The following is a 17,158-nucleotide window of genomic DNA, read 5'->3' on the forward strand; positions in this document are numbered from 1 at the left end:
CAGTAATTCAACATACCACAGGCTCTCTCTCTCTCCCTAATAAGATAAAAAGAGGTGTCCCCATTTCACAGCGAGAGGAGAGTGCTAGCAAAGCAACTCGCTGATTTATGGTATTAAAAGCCTGTTGCATCATTTTTTTCCGAGCTCAGTGCCCAAAGAATTCAGGTCTCTGGGTAAACAGCCAGCAGCCAGCTTTCTGCTTATGGTCTACCGTCTCCCATGACGCATCAGGCGGCGGTACTGGCCTTGAATCCGCCCGCCTCCAGAACCACAAAACTCCGGCACCCTGAAGGCACACTAGTCTTCCAGGTCACACCCTTAGCATATCGAAAAGTGGCCGGTCGTGAGGTCCCGAGAGCAGGTCCCATTTCCACAAAGAACCAAAGTCAGCTTGTAACTCCAGGTCAGGGCCTTCAAAAGAACCTTGAAAAGGAAAAAAAAGAGATATCAAAGATAGAAATAGAACTGTTTCTGAAGATGCAAACAAAGGAGTTGCTGTTAGGTGCCATTGTTCTCGTCAGCTCCACCCTTAGGAGGACGATGACACAAAGTGTTTTATTTATTTACTTACTTATTAACCTACTATTTATTTACTAACTCATACATTCTATGGAGAGGACATTTGGACTCCTTATAGATGACAATGGACTTGAACTCTGAAATCCAAAGCCCCGATCTGTACTAGCACTGCTCAACCACCAGGCCCAAGGCAGCGTGGCAGTTAGCAGAATGCTAAAACCATGGATTATTTTCTCTCCATGCCTTAGTGCCTGTTATCTCTTTCATTTCCACCTTGATGTATCTCCTTAGCACCCTCTCCTGTCCAATGATGTCCTCCCAATAGTGTGACCTTCTGAACTGCCCCTAGTAACCCAGCACTGCTGAATCAATCCCCATGATGAGCTTCATGTTCATGAATATGTAACCAATTTTAGAGATAAAAAGAGAAAATGGTGTCCTGTCAGAAACTGTGAAATGTTTATTGGCTTTGGGCCTGCACTCGATGGAGATTAGAAGAATGAGGGGAATGAAATCTATTGAATATTGAAAAGTCTAGATAGAGTGGACATGGAGAGGATGCTTCCAATAGTGCAAAAGTGTAGGACCAGAAGATACAGCCTCGGAATAAAAATACTTCCCTTTAGAACAAAGATGAAGATTTATTTATGAGGAGTTGGCCCTTTGAACTGCACTGCCCAGGAACCTTTGGTTTAATCCTAGCCTAAACATGGGACAATTTATAATAACCAATTAACCAACTAAATGGTACATCTTTGAACTCTGGGAGGAAACTGGAGAACCTGGAAGAAATCTGGGTGGCCACAAACTCCTTCCAGGCAGAAGCAGGAATTGAACCTGCGTCCTTGAAGCATTGTGCTAACCATTACACTACCATGTTGCCCATATTACGTAGAGTCAGCTTGATACAAGGCCTCATCCCAAAATATTGACCATCTCTTTGACTTCACCAATGCTCCCAGATCCGTTCAGTTCCTCCAGTAGCATTTCTTTTTGCTCCTGAATAGAGCATCTGCTGTTGCCTTAGAATATTCCGCTGCCTCTCCCTCGCCACCCCCACCGTCCCCTTAATTTTTAGTCCTAATTCTTCCATATGTGGCTCTGTACTATTATTGTAATGTTTATGGAGAGCAACATACACAAAATGATGGAGGAATTCAGCAGGTCAGGCAACATCTACGAAAGTGAATAAATGATTAGTGTTTCGGCATTTTGTGTGTGTTGCTCTGGATTTCCAGCATCTACAGGCTTTCTCATGTTAATGTTTACGGGGAATTTGTACATGATTCTCAACTGTTTAATATCCTTTCCAGTACACAATAGTAAAGTAAAGGAGAATGAGAAAACTGTTACTCCAGATCTAATACGGCACAAAAAGAAAACACAATAGTATTAATGACACAATCATTAAAAAAACACTATAAATATCAATACGTAAAAGACCTTATATACATAGATTGATTGTATGTCCATAAAGTGATGCTAGGCACATGAGTACCTGTATATAAGGTGACAGGAAAGGATGAAGTCATGACGGTTGGGGGTGTGAAGACGTGGGATAGTGGGAGGAGGTGTTGATCACCTTTATTGCTTGGGGAAAGTGACTGTTTTTGAGTCTGGTGGTCCAGGAGTGGTTGCTACATTTCTGGGAGATGTCACCCTATTTAATATGCTCTGAACAAGAATACAGCACAGCAACAGGCCATTCTGCCCATCACATCTGTGTTGACCCTGAGGCAAATTTACACCCATCCATCTACCCACTCATGGTCTATATACCTGAATTTCCTGTCTGTTTATGCACCTGTCAAAATGCATCTTAAGCATTGCTTCCAGCACCTCCCCTGGCACTATGTGCAAAACCCCTGTAAACCTCTGTGTAAGGAAACTTGCTACAAAAATCTCCTTTAAACTTCCCCCCCTCACCTCAAAGTAACATCATCCAGCATTTGATATCGCCACCCTGTGTAAGAAATTTGACACTCTACCTTAGCTACAAACACAAGAGATTCTTCAGGTGCTGGAAATCCTGATCCACATGCACTAAATTCTGGAGGAACTCAGCAGGTCAGGTAGCATCCATGACATTTTGGGCCAAGACCTGATGAAGTCCAGATGAAGGGCCACACCCCAAAATGTCAACTGTTTATTCCCCTCCATAGATGCCTCCTGACATTTTGAGTTCCTCTACCATAGCTAAGCTTCTGGCCATTTCATAAACTCATCTCCAGTTACCCTTCAGACTCTGAAGCTCCAGAGAAAACACCCAAGTTTGTCCCATGAACTTGACCTTGTTAGTCCTGTAATGTGGCAACCAGAACTACACACAATACACAAAGTAAGACCACCCAGTTGCAAATTACTTTACACTCAACACCCCAACCAATACCCTGACAATGGGAGATGCTTTCTTTTACCACCATATCAGTTTATGTGGCCACTTTTAGGGAGCAAAGGACTTGCACACCAAGATCCCCCTGTCTGTCTCCGCTCCCTGCTATTTACTCGATATTTGTTTTTTTTAATACATGTTATCTTAAATCCCTAACTGCATTTCTATCCAATGAGCAATGTGAAAGAAGTTAAAGATTTGCTTTGTCACATTTACATCAAAACTTTGAAACATACAGCGTAAAGCATTGTTTGCGTCCACGACCAACACAGTCCGAGGATATGCTGGCAGCAGCCTGCAAGTGTTGCCACGCCTCTGATGCTAACATAGTATGCCTACAACTTACTAATCTATAAGTCATTGGAACGTAGGAGGAAACTGGAGCAGCCGAAGGAAATCCACACGATCATGGAGAGAAATTACAAACTTCTTACCAATAGCAGCATGAATTGATCCCCAGTCATTGGTGCTGTAGAGGGCAATGCAAACCACGACACAACCTAACAGATAATAGATTTTCAATCAGATGCTTATATAAAAGCCAGTTACAACTTTTAGCATGTTAAAGAAACATTTGATGTCAATGAGTGATTCTTTTTTGTAGATTGTACACTGTGTGACACAGCTCATAAACTCGAGATAACAGACCATGAAAAGCAAATCTGCTGTATGTGACAACACACACCCACCCTATTATCAGTACAGTCTTGACATTTTCCTTTACTTCCCATTGTCTGGGCCTTGAAAGAGAAAGGATGTTCCTATTAAGACAGTCCAAGGACAAGATGCAGGGTTTAAAATCCTGGGCAGAACACACAGTGGAAATGTGTTAATAGCACATTTCATTTATGCTGGAAGTGGGTATGACCAAAATAGTGTCTGTGATGCTGCTGGAAACAGAATCAATAAAGGTTTTACTTAACGAAGAAATTGGAGAGGCACTTCAGGGAAAATAATTTGCGTTTCAGAATCTGATCTAATATCACAGACATACAGTACTGAGCAAAAGTCTTAGACAGACAGACAGACACACACACACACACACACACACATACAGAGTGGCATGCAAAAGTTTGGGCACCCCTGGTCAAAACTTCTGTTACCATGAATAGTTAAGTGAGTAGAAGATGAACTGATCTCCAAAAGTCATAAAGTTAAAGATGAAACATTCTTTTCAACATTCTAAGCAAGATTAGTGTATTATTTTTGTTTTGTTCAATTTTAGAGTGAAAAAAAGGAAAGGAGCACCATGCAAAAGTTTGGGCACCCCAAGAGATTTGAGCTCTCAGATAACTTTTACCAAGATCTCAGGCCTTAATTAGCTTGTTAGGGCTATGGCTTGTGCACAGTCATCATTAGGAAAGGCCAGGTGATGCAAATTTCAAAGCTTTATAGATACCCTGACTCCTCAAACCTTGTCCCAACAATCAGCAGCCATGGGCTCCTCTAAGCAGCTGCCTAGCACTCTGAAAATTAAAATAGATGATGCCCACAAAGCAGGAGAAGGCTATAAGAAGATAGCAAAGCGTTTTCAGGTAGCCGTTTCCTCAGTTCATAATGTAATTAAGAAATGGCAGTTAACAGGAACGGTGGAGGTCAAGTTCAGGTCTGGAAGAACAAGAAAACTTTCGAGAGAACTGCTCGTAGGATTGCTAGAAAGGCAAATCAAAACCCCCGTTTGACTGCAAAAGACCTTCAGGAAGATTTAGCAGACTCTGGAGTGGTGGTGCACTGTTCTACTGTGCAGCGACACCTGCACAAATATGACCTTAATGGAGGAGTCATCAGAAGAAAACCTTTCCTGCATCCTCACTCCAAAATTCAGCATCAGAAGTTTGCAAAGGAACATCTAAACGAGCCCGATGCATTTTGGAAACAAGTCCTGTGGACTGATGAAGTTAAAATAGAACTTTTTGGCCGCAATGAGCAAACGTATGTCTGAAGGGAAAAAGGGTGCAGAATTTCATAAAAAGAACACCTCTCCAACTGTTAAGCACGGGGGTGGATCGATCATGCTTTGGGCTTGTGTTGTAGCCAGTGGCATGGGGAACTGGTAGAGGGAAGAATGAATTCAATTAAATACCAGCAAATTCTGGAAGCAAACATCACACCGTCTGTAAAAAAGCTGAAGATGAAAAGAGGATGGCTTCTACAACAGGATAATGATCCTAAACACACCTCAAAATCCACAATGGACTACCTCAAGAGGCACAAGCTGAAGGTTTTGCCATGGCCCTCACAGTCCCCCTACCTAAACATCATCGAGAATCTGTGGAGAGACCTCAACAGAGCAGTGCATGCAAGACGGCCCAGGAAGCCTTCTGCAAGGAAGGTTGGGCGAAAATCCCCCAACTAGAATTGAAAGACCCTTAGCTGGTTACAGAAAGTGGTTACAAGCTGTGATACTTGCCGAAGGGGGTGTTACTAAATACTGACCATGCAGGGTACCCAAACTTTTGCTTTTTTGTTGTTTTGAAACTGTAAAAGATGGAAATAAAAAAGTAATCTTGCTTAAAATATTAAAGAAATGTGTCATCTTTAACTTTATGCCTTTTGGAAATCAGGTCATCTTTTACTCGCTTAGCTATTCACAGTAACAGAAATTTTGACCAGGGGTGCCCAAACTTTTGCATACCACTTTATATAGTATTGTATGTCGGCTAAAATGGGAAGGTGATTGGGAAACAGAAATAAGAGTACTTAGCTTTGTGTTAGGTGGCATCCATCATTAAGGGCCCCCAACAGCCAGGACACATCCTCTTCTCATTGTTACATCAGGGAGGAGGTACATGAGCCTGAAAGTACTGCAAGTACACAGGCAATGCTTCTTCCCCTCTGCCATCAGATTTCTAAATGAACATTGAGCCCACGTGCACTACCTCACTAATTTTATTTTCCTTTTGCACTACTTACTTAATTTATATTTTTAATATAGATACTTCTTACTGTAATTTAGTTTTTGTTATTATGTATTGCAATGTACTGCTGCTGCAAAACAACAAATTTCATGACATATGCCAGTGATATTAAACCTGATTCTGATTCTGATTAGCTCAGTAGTATTAAGTGTTATTTGGTCACCGGAAAGACATATTCTACAGCACTGTGCAAAATTTTTAGCCACCCAAGCTATATATATATATATATATATATATATATCTCAAAGACTTTTGCACGGCACTGTATGTCGTGAAATATGTTGTTTTGCAGCAGTGGTACATTGCAAAGTGTAATTTAAAATAACTATATTTTACAATAGAAATACAGGTATTAAATTAAGTAAGTAGTGCAAAAAGAGAGCTAAAAAACTAGTAAAATAATGACGTCCTGTGCATGAGTTCATTGTCCATTCAGAAATCTGATGGTGGAGGGGAAGAAGCTGTTCCTAAATTGTTGAGTGAGTGTTTTCAGGCTCCTGTACCTCCTCTCTGAATGTAACAGTGAGAAGCGGGCATGTGCTGGATGATGGACGTTCTTAATTATGGATGCTGCCTTTCTGAGGCATTGCCTTAATGACAGATGCATTTTTATGTATGAAGGAGTGGGGTAAGGAGATTGATAGAACAGGCATAATACATCACAGGAACAACCCTTTGGCCCAAGATGTTGTGCCAAACTTAATATTCAAATACTTAACTAAACTAATCCCTTTTTCTTTAATTCAGAGACACAGCGCAGTAACAGGCCCTCCAGTCCAATGAGTCTGCGTCGCCCAGTTACACCCATATGACCAATTAACTTGCATACCTATAAGTCTTAGGAATGTGGGAAGAAACCAGAGCACCTGGAGGAAACTCCTATGGTCACAGGGAGCAGAAACAAACTCCTTACTGACAGCAGCAGAATTGAACTCAGGTTAGAGGCGCTGTAATGGCATTACGCTAACCTCTTCGCTACCTTGCCGCGCTACACAATGTCCTCATCCCTCCATTTTCTGCACACTCGTGTGGCTATCTGAGATTAGTTTATGCCCATCACTCCTACTGGGGCACAGATGGACAGCAGCTCGTGAGGGTCCTCTGTCCTGGGCCAGTCTTTCAAGTTGTCCCCATGCATAGCCCATCTTGTTGGTGTATACTTTCTCTCCCAGGGATGAGGACTTTGGATCTTCTGTTGGAGTTTCTGTAGTTCCGGATTTCTTATAGATGAAGTTGTTAGCATCATACCCGACCCTCCTCCCTTGGCAGCCGGGACCATGCATGATGAATTGCCTATCTAAGAGCCAATTATTATTATAGCAGAGGACTATATGAGTTCAATTACTCTTAAGAAGTGCAATGGAACATCACTTACTGCATTGCTTATGAATGTAAGAATGTTCCGGTTTAATCTGGCACTGCTGAAGGTGAGCCACAACTTACTGGTGGTTAACAAAACAAGAAATACAACTAAATACTTTGTTAACAAAATTTGTTCTGTGAAAAATTTATGGCAAACGATTATGGCAAGGCGAGTGAAGGCAAGGCTGAGATGTGGTGCAAAACATGCTGCGCAGTGTAGTCGAGACATGTTCCCGGAGAAGTCAAGGTGAGGTCGAGGCATACTTGAGATGAAGTTTGGGCAAGCGGAGTGGAGCAAATTCGGAACAGAGAGGCAGATTCGGGGCCCCACACCTGAACCGATAGCGAGGTTTGATTGATCTAAGCGCTAGGCCGATTTGGAAAGGTCGGGTATGGGCGGAAACGTTGTGGTGTGGTCCAGGCCCAGAGTGTATCACTGCCATGGGGCCCAGGTCTTTGAGCGAGGAGCAACCCAATGTTTGGACAATTTAAATGCCAGGCCAGGTGGATTCAGAAGGCAGGGTGAAGGTCGGGCCGATTCTGCTCGCTGCTCCATGATGTTTACTCCTCTCTTCGCTGCACTGAGCCTGAGGCTGTGTCTTGCTCGGAATGTTCTGGGCCCTATGCCTGTGGCTCCTCGATGTTTGTTCCACACTGCGATGAAGCGAGGCTGAGGCAGTGGCCTGTTCCGATTGTTCCGGGCTTCAGGTCTGAGGACTTATTTTGTTCTAAACACTATTTGCTTACTTTTGTTGCTTGACGCCTCATTTCTTTTTCTTTCTCTCAGCACATCAGGTGTTTGTCAGTCTTTTTTTTATGGGTTCTTTTGGGTTTCTTGTTTCGTGGCTGCCTGGAAGAAGACGAATCTCAAGGTTGTATAATGTATACATCTCTCTCACTCTGGCTATCCATCCCATAGGATGATGATGGTTCCTTTCAGTCAGTTAGTGGGGTTGACCCCACTCCTCAGAAAGGAGCAGCATGTGCGTGAATGGATTTTAGGTGAGTAGGGGGTTGCACAGGTCCAGACCCACCCTCTAGACATCCCCTCCCGGATCCAGCGGCACGGTGGGGTCCAGGACGGCTGGGGGAAGTTCTGTTGCAGTGAATGGCCAGACCAAGCTTCGATGCAAGGGATGCCCTTTCCGCGCTTCACGGCACGTGTTTGCTAGATGGCCATTGACCCTATGAGAGGGTTCATCCGCCTTTTGGCAGGTCTTGTTTTCATCCTGCAGGGTGTCTAGCCACCCTCCTCACCAGGCAAGTCTGGTGGGGGAGCCGGTTTAGTCACCGACCACCTGACCATGCGACAGGTAGTACTGGGTTACGTGGTACCAGAAGCACTCAGACGAGTGACCTGACTCATAATGGATACATACTCTGGTAATAAATGTACTTTGAACTTTAAACTTTTGTAAAGGCAATTCACAGTTTATTCTTGTTAATAAATTCTTATTATGAATTAAATTTATTTTGATAAATATTAAAAAAGAGCTTCTTAAATGTTTCTACCAGTACCCCAGCAGTGCATTCCAAGCACCTGCCACTGTTTGTGTCAAAAAACCTGCCCCTCACAATCTCACATGATGGGACTGGATTCCTCTGGGCCAAATTACTTCTTCATCTGCTGAAATAAATAGGCAATTCTATGAGTTTCAAAGCAGTGAACTCTTTTTAAACGGTGAAACTTCAAGATAGGTTTTTAAAAGCGTCGCCCAACCTGTGACAGGATGTCACAACCGTGACAGATCTCTAGCTTGCTTCGCCTGCTTGCTGTCTGCTTCCCTCTCCACTCTCGCTGAAGAGACTGGCAGTTTGCAGCAGAGTCCAAGTAACCTTGGAGGCAACTGACTGGTGGTCATTTTAGATCAGTCCATCGCCTGCTGCTGTGAGTCACTCCAAACAGATGAATTCAAACCAGCGAGCTGGAGGCAACTGTTACACCTACAGCCCTTTCAGCTTCCTCTGTCAGCCAACACTTGTCATATGAAGAGACATTAATCCAAGCTGGGCAGTGAAGCCACCTGCGGCTTGTAAGACTTCAACAGGATGTGAGAGCAGTCTCCTTGATCAACAATCATTTCTATAGCCTTCCTTTGAGCTCAGTGCTCACAATGCACTTTGACTGTACTGCTGCCGCAAAGCAATAAATTTCACATCATGTATGACAGAGATAATGAACCTGATTCTGACCGATAATAGAGCATGAAAAGAGGCCCTTTTGTTCAACTGGTTCATACTGGCCAAGATGCCCATATAAGTTCATCCTATTTACCTACACTTGTCCCTTATCCCTCTAAATCTTTCCATTTCTTTACATTCCCAAGTATAACTAGGTGAAGTACAACCACCCAACCCGTCCACTAATCTGTCAATAATTTGAATGTCCTGGCACCTAATGAAATGCAGATCCCTTAAATGAAGTAATTTCTGATAACCCCCAATTCTCAGTTCCCCTATCCTTCAGACATTTATATAAGACCATAAGATACGAGCAGAATTAGGCCATTTGGCTCATTGAGTCTGTGTCACCATTACATCATGGCTAATCCATTTTTTCCCTCTGCCTACTTGAATACTTTCTAATCCTCTAGCCTTCTCAACCCTCAAGAGAAGAGAATTTCACTGTCTGCACAGAAAAAAATTCTGTAGACTTCTGACTTAAATGTCCAGTTTGCTTATCTTAACGTAACGGTTAACAAAACGCTTTACAGAACTAGTGGTGGGAGGTTTGGGGTTTGATTCCTACCGGTGTCTGTAAGGAGTTTGTACGTTCTCCCCATGACTAAGTGGGCTTCCTCTTGGTGCTCCGTCTCCCTCCCCCATTCCAAAGACGTATGAGTTAGTGTTAGTAAGTTGTGCGTGAGCTGTGTTGGCATCGGAAGCTTGGAGAAACTCGCGGCAGCCCCCAACACATCCTCGGACTGTGTTGGCTGTTGACACAAAAGACACATTTCATTATGTTTCAATGTGACAAATAAATCTAATCTAATCCAGTCTAATCTAAATGTACATATTCTTCTGACTTCCATCGGAATAGTATAAATAACAGGAGCATCTGAGTGGAGAAAATTCCAGCCACTCAGGCACCATGAACTACTCAGCTGATTATGGTTTATATTAACCACTGGTGGGATTCAGTTCCACTGGAATTTCTGATTGGACCCAGGCAGTACAATGGAGATGTGACTAAAGCGTCCAGCAGAGAAACAACCCACAGCAAATTCTGTATTGACCCCTTAAGCACTGGGATCTTTCCTTCCTGCCATTCTGGAATGGATTCGATAGCTTTCATCATCATTGTTATGTGCCGCATGACGTAAGTCACCGTGTTCTCATGACTATGATTATTCTTGGCATAATTTTCTACATTGCCTTCTTCTGGGTAGTGTCTTTACCCAGCCATTATCAATACCCTTCAGTGATTATCTGCCTGGGGTCAGTTGTTGCAAAACCAGGACTTGTGATTTGCACCGGTGGCTCGTACAACCATCCACCACCTGCTCCCGTGGCTTCACATGACCCAGATCGGTGGGCTGAGCAGATGCTACACCTTGCCCAAGGGGGACCTGCAGGCTAACAGAGGGAACAGATGGTACAGATGTAGCTCCACCCACCACCCATTAATTGCTTTACCAGAGATGAAAGAATAACTTAATTTATTTTATTTAGCGATAAAGCACAGTAACTGGTCCTTCCAGCTCAACACACCCATAATGCAACAATTATGCTGCGTGACTAATTAACCTACTAACCTGCATGTCTTTGGAATGTGGGAGGAAACCGGAGCACCCGGAGGAAACACATGTGGTCACGAGGAAAATGTACAAGCTCCTTAAAGATAGCGTCAGAACTGAACCCAGATCAGGGCACAGCATTACAAAACACTAACCATGCCACCCCAAAGATGAGTGAACGTTTGAAGCCAAGCAAACTAATACATCGTCTCCAAAGGATTTTCAGTTCTGTAGCATAATTGTTAATTAACTAGGTACAGTGGAACCTCTTTAATGGCTGCTCGCCAGCTTAGCTCATTTAATTATCTAAGCTTTCTCCTAAATATTACCCTTATTTTCCTTCACAATTTTTAGTTTTGTCTTACCACGCTTGCAATTATAACTCCTCACAGCTCTTCACAACACTTCCCTCTGCTGAGAAATTTTATCTGTCCTTAGAGAGGACATTTACCAGGAAGCTGCCAGGTTAGGAGAGCGTGTCTCATGTGGGTGTTGACTGAGCTAGAACTTTTCTCTTAGTCGAGAAGCAGGATGAGCGGTGACGATCAGGTGATAAGAGGCATTGGTAGAGTGGATAGCTAGTGACTTTTTTCCCAAGGCTAAAATGAGAGGGCATACATTTAAGATGAAAGGAAGAAAATATATGAGGGATATCAGAGTATCGGAGGTAGGTTTTTTACAGAGTTGTGGGTATGCGGAATGCACAGCCAAATGTGGCGGTTGGGGCATTTAAGAAACTTTTAGATAGGCACATGGATGAAAGAAAAGTTATTTATTTTTTACTTATTGAGAAACAGCATGGAATAGGCCCTTCCAACCCTTTGAGGCCCACACTCAGCAACACCCGATTCAACCCTGGCCTAATCAAAGGACAATTTACAATGACCAATTAGCCTACTGACCCATCCATATTTTGGAATGTAGGAGGAAACTGGAGGACCCAGAGGAAACCCACGCAGTCACGGGGAGAACGTACAAACACCTTACGGACAAGGGGCAGGAATTGAGCCTAGGTCGCTGGTACTGTAAAGCATTGTGCTAACCACAACAATACTGTACCGCCGAAACAGAGGGTTATGTGGGAGGGAAGGGTTAGGTTGATCTTGGTCAGCTCAACATTGTGGGCTGAAGGGCTAATACTGTGCTGTACTGCTTGATGTTCTGTGTTGTATATTCTATGACTATGTGTTCATCCCACTCATCCTCCCGTCCGCATCCTTAATCCTCAGTCACTGAGCATCTCAATATGGAGAATCTCAATATGTCAAGCAAGCAACTTCTATGGGGGCAATGGTGGTTAAGGAAGGATCTAATGCCTGAAACTCCATCTGTTATTTATCAGTGTTGACTGGATGCCCCATTTCCCTCTTTAGTGGAATCACGGCTAGAGCGTGGATCTTATTAACCCTGCATCTCACCTCCAGTAACTTCTCCCCTTCCACATTCTATCTTCTTCCAATCCCCCCTCTGGCCCCTCGTTACCTCTTTCTCTTCTACTGAATGAAAATCAACTACTAGGTCAACATTTTCTGGACATAAGCAGTCAGGAACGAAAATGATAGACACAAGAGATTCTGCAGATGCTGGAAATCTCCTATCTATCACTTCTCCTTGGTGCCCTTCTTTCTTTCCTTTCTCCCACAGTCCACTCTGCCATCCTATCAGATTCCTTCTTAGTCATAGTCATAGTCATACTTTATTGATCCCGGGGGAAATTGGTTTTCATTACAGTTGCACCATAAATAATAAATAGTAATAGAACCATAAATAATTAAAGAGTAATATGCAAATTATGCCAGTAAATTATAAAATGTCCAGAACCAGCCTATTGGCTCAGGGTGCCTAACCCTCCAGGGGAGAAGTTGTAAAGTTTGATGGCCACAGGCAGGAATGACTTCCTATTACGCTCTGTGTTGCATCTCGGTGGAATGAGTCTCTGGCTGAATGTGCCCACCCAGTACATTATGTAGTGGATGGGAGACATTGACCAAGATGGCATGCAACTTAGACAGCATCCTCTTTTCAGACACCACCGACAGAGAGTCCAGTTCCATCCCCACAACATCACTGGCCTTACGAACGAGTTTGTTGATTCTGTTGGTGTCTGCTATGCTCAGCCTGCTGCCCCAGCACACAACAGCAAACTTGATAGCACTGGCCACCACAGACTCATAGAACATCCTCAGCATCGTCCGGCAGATGTTAAAGGACCTCAGTCTCCTCAGGAAATAGAGACAGCTCTGTGCCTTCTTGTAGACAGCCTCAATGTTCTTTGACCAATCCAGTTTATTGTCAATTCGTATCCCCAGGTATTTGTAATCATCCACCATGTCCACACTGACCCCCTGGATGGAAACGGGTCACCGGTACCTTAACTCTCCTCAGGTCTACCACCAGCTCCTTAGTCTTTTTCACATTAAGCTGCAGATAATTCTGCTCACACTTTGTGACCAAGTTTCCTATCGTAGCCCTGTACTCAGCCTCATCTCCCTTGCTGATGCATCCAACTGTGGCAGAGTCATCTGAAAACTTCTGAAGATGACAAGACTCTGTGCAGTAGTTGAAGTCCGAGGTGTAAATGGTGAAGAGAAAGGGAGACAAGACATTCCCCTGTGGAGCCCCAGTGCTGCTGATCACTCTATCAGACACACAGTGTTGCAAGCGCACGTACTGTAGTCCCTTCTTCAGTCCTTTACCTTTTCCACCTATCACCTCCCAGCATCTTCCTTCATTGTCTCCTCCCCATCCACTGGGTTTACCTATCACCTTCTAGATTGTACTCCTTCCTCTCCCCCACCATCTTATTCTGCCTTCTCCCTTTACTTCTAATCCTAATGCAGGGTCTTAGTTCAAAATGTCAACAGTTTATTCCATTCCATGGATGCTGCCTGACCTGCTGAGTAACGTTCCCTCTAATTTTTAGTAGTCAATGTACGCAAAAATCGAGAAATCAAAAGCTGACCATTCTTGTACCTCATCTTAGAACATAGAACATAGAACATAGAATAGTACAGCACAGTACAGGCCCTTCAGCCCACAATGTTGTGCTGACCCTCAAACCCTGCCTCCCATATAAGCCCCCACCTTAGATTCCTCCATATACCTGTCTAGTAGTCTCTTAAACTTCACTAGTGTATCTGCCTCCACCACTGACTCAGGCAGTGCATTCCATGCACCAACCACTCTCTGAGTAAAAAACCTTCCTCTAATATCTCCCTTGAACTTCCCACCCCTTACCTTAAAGCCATGTCCTCTTGTATTGAGCAGTGGTGCCCTGGGGAAGAGGCACTGGCTATCCATTCTATCTATTCCTCTTATTATCTTGTACACCTCTAACATGTCTCCTCTCATCCTCCTTCTCTCCAAAGAGTAAAGCCCTAGCTCCCTTAATCTCTGATCATAATGCATACTTTCTAAACCAGGCAGCATCCTGGTAAATCTCCTCTGTACCCTATCCAATGCTTCCAGATCCTTCCTATAGTGAGGCAACCAGAACTGGACACAATACTCCAAGTGTGGCCTAACCAGAGTTTTATAGAGCTGCATCATTACATCGCGACTCTTAAACTCTATCCCTCGACTTATGAAAGCTAACACCCCATAAGCTTTCTTAACTACCCTATCTACCTGTGAGGCAACTTTTAGGGATCTGTGGACATGTACCCCAAGATCCCTCTGCTCCTCCACACTACCAAGTATCCTGCCATTTACTTTGTACTCTGCCTTGGAGTTTGTCCTTCCAAAGTGTACCACCTCACACTTCGCTGGGTTGAACTCCATCTGCCACTTCGCAGCCCACTTCTGCATTCTATCAATGTCTCTCTGCAATCTTCGACAATCCTCTACACTATCTACAACACCACCAACCTTTGTGTCGTCTGCAAACTTGCCAACCCACCCTTCTACCCCCACATCCAGGTCGTTAATAAAAATCACGAAAATCACGAAAAGTAGAGATAACCTTCAGGAAACCTTTCTTCTAAATGAACACAAAGACTAGTTATAAAAGTCAACAGCGAACTTGTATCTACTGTGACATTTTCTTCATGTTGTTGGCTTAGCAAAACTTTAACTTTGTCACTCCACGAAACATTGTCTCCCCAGATACTGATTTCTTATCTTGTTAATTTTGCCTCGCGCAAAATGAAGTGAATCATTCGGTGCCAGGCCACTCTTTTGCAGAATCTTGCACAGTGCAGCCAGTTTATCAAACACATCACTTAAAACCTGTAAAGCTACTTTGTATGTGATGTTTATCAATTTCTTGTGACAGTATTTAGCCACAGGGTCATTTGACTGATCTTTTTCAATAAAAACTTAGTAAGATTTGAAACAGATCTTTGTAGACTGTACGATATGAACACTGTCCGCCAAAGATGGCTGCCGCTGTGATGCAGCTGTACAAACTGGAACAGGAAAGGTGAGGTGACATAAATTAGTGACGTGAATTATGGTATTTGAAAAACTGACTAACTAGTTAACAGAAACATTTAGCTAAAAGATTATTTTCAATAAGTATAATTATAAATTACCACATTATTTTAGGTAACTAACCTTTTGTGCGCACATGAATTTCCTTTGTGTGCTGGCTGAAAAAAGTGTGTGCGTGCGCACACGCACACAGCTTAAGGGAAACATAGCTGCTGAGTTCCTCCAACATTTTGTATGTGATACTCTGGATTTCCAGCGTCTGCAGAATGTCTTGTGTTTATCATTTTAGTTCCTGTCTGCTTATGTCTAGATGTTGACCTAGTGCTTGGTTTTCATTCAGATCCTCCTTTAAAGTGCCATAGATGTGATATCTACTTAACCGACAACCAGCTGAAGTCTTATGTTTAAACTGGGCACATCCTACGACAGAAATCGGCGACAAGAAAAGGAAAGGGTTAAAGAAGGAGAGAGTGAAGGAGCCAAGAGGAATCAGGATGAGACAAATGAAATTAAGGATAATTAACAGATGGGAACAAGGAAGCAATTTAAAAGAACAAGCATATTTTTCATTCATGCCCAGACTGACTGGCGGCCTCTACATCCTCCAATCTCTCAATGAAGATGGATATTTAACAATAAATAATACAGCTGTTATTAACACAGGAGATTCTGCAGATGCTGGAAATCCAGAAAAGTATGCACAGAATTGTTAAGGTGGTAGAGTAGCCACCTTAGCGCAACGCTTACAGCACCAGTGACAGGGGTTCGATTCCCACCTACCACCTTGTGTTTCTCACTCCCCTCCCCACCATTAAAATCTACTCCTTGGCTTTTTCTCTCCAGTCCTGCCGAAGTGTCTCAGCACAAAACATTAACTGTACTCTTTTCCATAGATGCTGCCTGGCCTGCTGAGTTCTTCCAGCATTTACTTTACTTTACTTTATACTTTATACTTTATTGTCGCCAAACAATTGATACTAGAATGTACAATCATCACAGCTATATTTGATTCTGCGCTTCTCGTTCCCTTGATTACAAACATTAGATATTAAAAATAGTAAAAATTAGTAAATATTAAAAAATTAAATTATAAATCATAAATAGAAAATAGAAAAATGGAAAGTAAGTTAGTGCAAAAAAACCGAGAGGCAGGTCCGGATATTTGGAGGGTACGGCCCAGATCCGGGTCAGGATCCATTCAGCAGTCTTATCACAGTTGGAAAGATGCTGTTCCCAAATCTGGCCATATGAGTCATCAAGCTCCTGAGCCCTCTCCCGGAGGGAAGAGGGACGAAAAGTGTGTTGGCTGGGTGGGTCGTGTCCTTGATTATCCTGGCAGCACTGCTACGACAGCGTGCGGTGTAAAGTGAGTCCAAGGACGAAAGATCGGTTTGTGTGATGTGCTGGGCTGCGTTCACGATCTTCTGCAGCTTCTTCCGGTCTTGCACAGGACAACTTCCATACCAGGTTGTGGTGCACCCTAGAAGAATGCTTTCTATGGTGCATCTATAAAAATTAGTGAGGGTTTTAGGGGACAGGCCATTTGGAGTGTGTTCCATGATTCAAGATTGTTTAATGTCATTTCCTGTACACAAGTGTAAAGGAGAAAGGAATAATTGTTGCTCTGGATCTATGCAGCACAAAAAGCACAGTAATAATAAAAAACACAATAAACTATAAGCAACACACATCAAAGTTGCTGGTGAACGCAGCAGGCCAGGCAGCATCTCTAGTAAGAGGTACAGTCGATGTTTTGGGCCCAGACCCTTCGTCAGGACTAACTGAAAGAAGAGCTAGTA

At 43.2% G+C, this 17,158-nt stretch overlaps 1 long non-coding RNA gene across 1 annotated transcript; it reads right to left on the reverse strand.

Annotated features, from left to right (window-relative positions):
• Positions 1-257: 257 nt before the first annotated feature.
• Positions 258-15,528, reverse strand: LOC140200917 (uncharacterized). The gene is made up of 3 exons (XR_011886759.1): positions 15,483-15,528; positions 3,346-3,411; positions 258-423 (listed from the first exon to the last, which is right to left on the reverse strand). It is a non-coding gene; the product is annotated as an uncharacterized lncRNA (long non-coding RNA).
• Between the last annotated feature and the right edge of the window lie 1,630 nt (positions 15,529-17,158).

Source organism: Mobula birostris, chromosome 7 (genome assembly GCF_030028105.1).
Source record: "Mobula birostris isolate sMobBir1 chromosome 7, sMobBir1.hap1, whole genome shotgun sequence".
Taxonomy (NCBI): Eukaryota; Metazoa; Chordata; class Chondrichthyes; order Myliobatiformes; family Myliobatidae; genus Mobula; species Mobula birostris.